At 53.6% G+C, this 8213-nt stretch overlaps 1 long non-coding RNA gene across 1 annotated transcript in view; it reads left to right on the top strand.

Annotated features, from left to right (window-relative positions):
• LOC142906603 (uncharacterized) overlaps nucleotides 1-7917 on the top strand; it is a 24287-nt gene extending 16370 nt beyond the window's left edge. The window contains exon 4 of the long non-coding RNA XR_012930389.1: nucleotides 7811-7917. This is a non-coding gene — a long non-coding RNA (uncharacterized LOC142906603). The remainder of the gene's footprint in view (nucleotides 1-7810) is intronic.
• The last annotated feature ends 296 nt before the right edge of the window (nucleotides 7918-8213 follow it).

Below are 8213 nucleotides of genomic sequence, written 5' to 3'. Positions count from 1 at the left end.
CACACAGAGACAGTGCCTACACCACGTGGTGTGTATACTCACCACTCACTCACCACTCACTCACCACTCACTCACCACTCACACTCACCACTCACTCACCACTCACCACACAGAGACAGTGCCTACACCACGTGGTGTGTACACTCACCACTCACTCACACTCACCACTCACTCACCACTCACTCACCACTCACTCACCACTCACACTCACCACTCACTCACCACTCACTCACCACTCACTCACCACTCACTCACTCACCACACAGAGACAGTGCCTACACCACGTGGTGTGTACACTCACCACTCACTCACCACTCACTCACCACTCACCACTCACTCACCACTCACCACTCACCACACAGAGACAGTGCCTACACCACGTGGTGTGTACACTCACCACTCACCACTTACACTCACCACTCACTCACCACTCACACTCACCACTCACTCACCACACACTCACCACTTACACTCACCACTCACTCACCACTCACCACACAGAGACAGTGCCTACACCACGTGGTGTGTACACTCACCACTCACTCACCACTCACTCACCACTCACCACTTACACTCACCACTTACACTCACCACTCACTCACCACACAGAGACAGTGCCTACACCACGTGGTGTGTACACTCACCACTCACACTCACCACTCACTCACCACTCACTCACCACTCACTCACCACTCACTCGCTACACCACTCACCCTCTCACTCACTACACCACTCACTCACCACTCACACACTCACTCACCACTCACTCACTCACTCACCACTCACTCACTCACCACTCACTCACCACTCACTCACCACTCACACTCACCACTCACTCACCACTCACTCACCACTCACTCACCACTCACCACACAGAGACAGTGCCTACACCACGTGGTGTGTACACTCACCACTCACTCACCACTCACCACTCACTCACCACTTACACTCACCACTCACTCACCACTCACTCACCACTCACTCACCACTCACACTCACCACACAGAGACAGTGCCTACACCACGTGGTGTGTACACTCACCACTCACTCACCACTCACTCACCACTCACTCACCACTCACACTCACCACTCACCACACAGAGACAGTGCCTACACCACGTGGTGTGTACACTCACCACTCACACTCACCACTCACTCACCACTCACTCACCACTCACTCTCACCACTCACACTCACCACTCACACTCACCACTCACTCACCACTCACTCACCACTCACACTCACCACTCACTCACTCACTCACCACACAGAGACAGTGCCTACACCACGTGGTGTGTACACTCACCACTCACTCACCACTCACTCACCACTCACACTCACCACTCACTCACCACTCACTCACCACTCACTCACCACTCACCACACAGAGACAGTGCCTACACCACGTGGTGTGTACACTCACCACTCACTCACCACTCACACTCACCACTCACTCACCACTCACTCACCACTCACTCACCACTCACCACTCACCACTCACTCACCACTCACCACTCACTCACCACACAGAGACAGTGCCTACACCACGTGGTGTGTACACTCACCACTCACTCACCACTCACTCACCACTCACTCACCACTCACACTCACCACTCACTCACCACTCACTCACCACTCACTCACCACTCACACTCACCACTCACTCACCACTCACTCACCACTCACACTCACCACTCACTCACTCACTCACCACTCACTCACCACTCACACTCACCACTCACTCACCACTCACTCACCACTCACTCACCACTCACTCACTCACTCACCACTCACTCACCACTCACACTCACCACTCACTCACCACTCACACTCACCACTCACTCACCACTCACTCACCACTCACACTCACCACTCACTCACCACTCACTCACCACTCACTCACTCACTCACCACTCACTCACCACTCACACTCACCACTCACTCACCAATCACTCACCACTCACACTCACCACTCACTCACCAATCACTCACCACTCACACTCACCACTCACTCACCACTCACTCACTCACTCACCACACAGAGACAGTGCCTACACCACGTGGTGTGTACACTCACCACTCACTCACCACTCACTCACCACTCACCACTCACTCACCACTCACTCACCACTCACCACTCACTCACCACTCACCACACAGAGACAGTGCCTACACCACGTGGTGTGTACACTCACCACTCACACTCACCACTCACCACTCACCACTCACTCACTCACCCACTCACTCACCACTCACTCACCACTCACTCACCACTCACTCACCACACAGAGACAGTGCCTACACCACGTGGTGTGTACACTCACCACTCACTCACCACTCACTCACCACTCACTCACCACTCACTTACCACTCACACTCACCACTCACCACTCACTCACCACTCACCACTTACTCACCACTCACTCACCACTCACCACTCACTCACTCACCACTCACTCACCACTCACCACTCTCCCACTCACTCACTCACCACTCACTCACCACTCACTCACCACTCACTCACCACACAGAGACAGTGCCTACACCACGTGGTGTGTACACTCACCACTCACTCACCACTCACTCACCACTCACTCACCACTCACACTCACCACTCACTCACTCACCACTCACTCACCACTCACCACTCTCCCACTCACTCACTCACCACTCACTCACCACTCACTCACCACTCACTCACCACACAGAGACAGTGCCTACACCACGTGGTGTGTACACTCACCACTCACTCACCACTCACTCACCACTCACTCACCACTCACACTCACCACTCACTCACCACTCACTCACCACTCACACTCACCACTCACTCACCACTCACTCACCACTCACACTCACCACTCACTCACCACTCACTCACCACTCACTCACCACTCACACTCACCACTCACTCACCACTCACTCACCACTCACTCACCACTCACTCACCACTCACCACTCACTCACTCACTCACCACTCACTCACCACTCACACTCACCACTCACTCACCACTCACTCACCACTCACACTCACCACTCACTCACCACTCACTCACCACTCACACTCACCACACAGAGACAGTGCCTACACCACGTGGTGTGTACACTCACCACTCACTCACCACTCACTCACCACTCACTCACCACAAAGAGACAGTGCCTACACCACGTGGTGTGTATACTCACCACTCACTCACCACTCACTCACCACTCACCACTCACTCACCACTCACTCACCACTCACTTACCACTCACACTCACCACTCACCACTCACTCACCACTCACCACTTACTCACCACTCACTCACCACTCTCCCACTCACTCACTCACCACTCACTCACCACTCACCACTCACCACTCTCCCACTCACTCACTCACCACTCACTCACCACTCACACTCACCACTCACCACACAGAGACAGTGCCTACACCACGTGGTGTGTATACTCACTCACCACTTACACTCACCACTCACCACTCACTCACCACTCACCACTCACTCACCATTCACTCACCACTCACTCACCACTCACTCACTCACCACACACTCACCACTCACACTCACCACTCACTCACCACTCACTCACTCACCACTCACTCACCACTCACCACTTACACTCACCACTCACTCACTCACTCACCACTCACTCACTCACTCACCACTCACTCACTCACTCACCACTCACCACTCACTCACTCACCACTCACTCCCCACACAGAGACAGTGCCTACACCACGTGGTGTGTACACTCACCACTCACACTCACCACTCACTCACCACTCACCACTCACTCACCACTCACTCACCACTCACTCACTCACCACTCACTCACTCACCACTCACTCACCATTCACTCACCACTCACACCCACTCACTCACCCACTCACTCACCCACTCACTCACTCACCACTCACTCACCACTCACCACTCACTCACCACTCACTCACCACTCACCACACAGAGACAGTGCCTACACCACGTGGTGTGTATACTCACCACTCACCACTTTTCTCACCACTCACCACTCACCCACTCACTCACTCACCACTCACTCACCACTCACACTCACCACACAGAGACAGTGAATACACCACGTGGTGTGTATATACACTCACCACTCACACTCACCACTCACTCACCACTCACACTCACCACTCACTCACTCACCACTCACTCACTCACCACTCACTCACCACACAGAGACCGTGCCTACACCACGTGGTGTGTATACACACTCACCACTCACACTCACCACTCACTCACCACTCACTCACCAGTCACACTCACTCACTCACCACTCACTCACCACTCACTCACCACTCACTCACTCACCACTCACACTCACCACTCACTCACCACTCACACTCACCACTCACTCACCACCCACTCACTCACTCACCCACCCACTCACTCACCACTCACTCACCACACAGAGACAGTGCCTACACCACGTGGTGTGAATACACACTCACCACTTTCCACTCACCACTTACACTCACCACTCACACTCACCACTCACTCACTCAACCACTCACTCACACTCACCACTCACCACTCACACACACACAGACACACACACAGACACACCACACACACACAGACACACACACTCACCACACACACAGACACACACACACAGACACTCACCACACACACACAGACACACACAGACACACACACAGACTCACCACACACACACAGACTCATCACACACACACACAGACACACACACTCACCACACACACAGACACACATACACAGACACTCACCACACACACACAGACACACACAGACTCACCACACACACACACAGACTCATCACACACACACACAGACACACACACTCACCACACACACACAGACACACACACACAGACACTCACCACACACACACAGACACACACACACAGACACTCACCACACACACACAGACACACACAGACTCACCACACACACACACAGACTCATCACACACACACACAGACACACACACAGACTCACCACACACACATACTCACCACACAGACACACACACTCAGCACACACACACAGACTCACCACACACACACAGACTCACCACACACACACACCCACCACACACACAGACTCACCACACACACACACACAGACTCATCACACACACACAGACACACACACAGACTCACCACACACACACTCATCACACTCACACACAGACTCACCACACACACACGCAGACTCACCACACACACACGCAGACTCACCACACACACACACTCACCACACACACAGACTCACCACACACACACAGACTCACCACACACACACAGACACACACACTCACCACACACACACACACTCACCACACACACAGACTCACCACACACACACAGACTCACCACACACACACAGACACACACACTCACCACACACACACACACTCACCACACACACACAGACTCACCACACACACACAGACACACACACTCACCACACACACACACACTCACCACACACACACACACTCACCACACACACACACTCACCACACACACACACTCACCACACACACACACACTCACCACACACACACACACTCACCACACACACACACACTCACCACACACACACAGACTCACCACACGCACACACTCACCACACACACACACTCACCACACACAGACACCACACACACAGACACACATACCCATCACACACACACAGACACACACACACACACAGACTCACCACACACACACAGACTCACCACACACACACACTCACCACACACACACAGACTCACCACACACACAGACTCACCACACACAGACTCACCACACACACACACACTCACCACACACAGCCACACACACTCACCACACACACACACAGACTCAACACACACACACACTCACCACACACACAGACACACATACCCATCACACACACACACACACAGACACACACACTCACCACACACACAGACACACACACCCACCACACACAGACACACACACACTCACACACACTCACCACACACACAGACACAGACACACAGACACACACACAGACACACACACCTACCACACACACAGACACACACACACTCACCACACACACACACAGACACACACACACCCACCACACACACACACACAGACACACACCACACACACACACAGACACACACACACTCACCACACACACAGACACACACACCCACCACACACACAGACCCACACACAGACACACACACACAGACTCACCACACACAGACACACACACAGACTCACCACACACACACACACCAACCACACACACACACAGACACACACACACAGACACACACAGACGCACATACCCACCACACACACAAACAGACACACACACACATAGACACACACCACACACACACACAGACTCACCACACACACACACTCACCACGCACACAGATACACACACAGACTCATCATACACACACAGACACACACACCCACCACACACAGACACAGACACACACACACATAGACACACACCACACACACACACACAGACTCACCACACACACACACTCACCACGCACACAGATACACACACAGACTCATCATACACACACAGACACACACACCCACACACAGACTCACCACACACACACAGACTCACCACACACACACACACTCACCACACACACACACACTCACCACACACACAGACACACACACACCCACAACACACACTCACTACATACACACACCCACCACACACACACACACAGACTCACCACACACACACAGACACACACACCCACCACACACAGACTCACCACACACACACACAGACACACACACAGACACACTACATACACACACCCACCACACACACACAGACACACAGACTCACCACACACACACCCAGACTCACCACACACACACAGACTCACCCACACACACACACTCACCACACACACACAGACACACACACACCACACACAGACACACAGACACACTACATACACACACACACCACACACACACACACAGACTCACCACACACACACAGACACACACTCACCACACACACTCACTACATACACACACCCACCACACACACACAGACTCACCACACACACACACAGACACACACTCACCACACACACTCACTACATACACACACCCACCACACACACACAGACACACAGACTCACCACACACACAGACACACACTCACCACACCCACACATACACACACCCACCACACACACACACACACACACCCCACCACACACACACACCCATCACACAGACACACACAGACACACACACACATATACACCCACCACACACACACACCCATCACACACACTCACCACACACACACACAGACACACACACACAGACAGACACACAGACACACACCCACAGACACACAGACACACAGACACACAGACACACACACACACAGACACACACACAGACACACACACCCACCACACACACCCACCACACACACCCACCACACACACCCACCACACACACCCACCACACACACCCACCACACACACCCACCACACACACACACAGACACACCCACCACACACACACAGACACACAGACACAGACACACACACACACAGACACACACCCACAGACACACAGTCTCACCACACACACACAGACACAGACACACACACCCACCACACACAACACACACACACACTCACCACACACACAGACACACACACACACCACACACACACACCCACCACACACACACACAGACACACACCCACCACACACAGTCTCACCACCCTTGATGTCTCTGTTCCCAGGCTCGTGGTGAGCTCTCCACTGGCACGTGGTCGAAGCGGTCTGGTCCACAAGTGCCGACTTCACCCGGCCAGCAGCAGACACGGCTGCACTAACATGGACGTCCAGAGTACGTCCAGCACACACACAGACAAAGACAAAGATCCCCCATATAGCCTGTAACAGACTGTAGGGGCAAGTGCTGTTAGCGAGCACCTATGAAGGCCGGAACGGTACACGAGGGGGTGGGTGGCCAGCACCACGCCCGACCGCCTTTGTCTCCCTAGTGGCGATGTTTACACACCGCTACACCAGGTACTCATTTGACGCTGAGTCGACCTAGGGGAGGCCCGGGACCGGTTCAGATAATCGTCACTGGTGTTGGCCGTGAGCGGGAATCGAACCCGGGTCGCCAGGTTCATAGCG

The sequence above is a fragment of the Petromyzon marinus genome, chromosome 68 (assembly GCF_048934315.1).
Source record: "Petromyzon marinus isolate PM22_M1 ecotype Great Lakes invasive population chromosome 68, UKy_Petmar_22M1.pri1.0, whole genome shotgun sequence".
In the NCBI taxonomy this organism is placed as follows: domain Eukaryota; kingdom Metazoa; phylum Chordata; class Hyperoartia; order Petromyzontiformes; family Petromyzontidae; genus Petromyzon; species Petromyzon marinus.
Note: the sequence above shows the minus strand (reverse complement) of the source record. Positions and strands in the feature narration are given on the sequence as shown.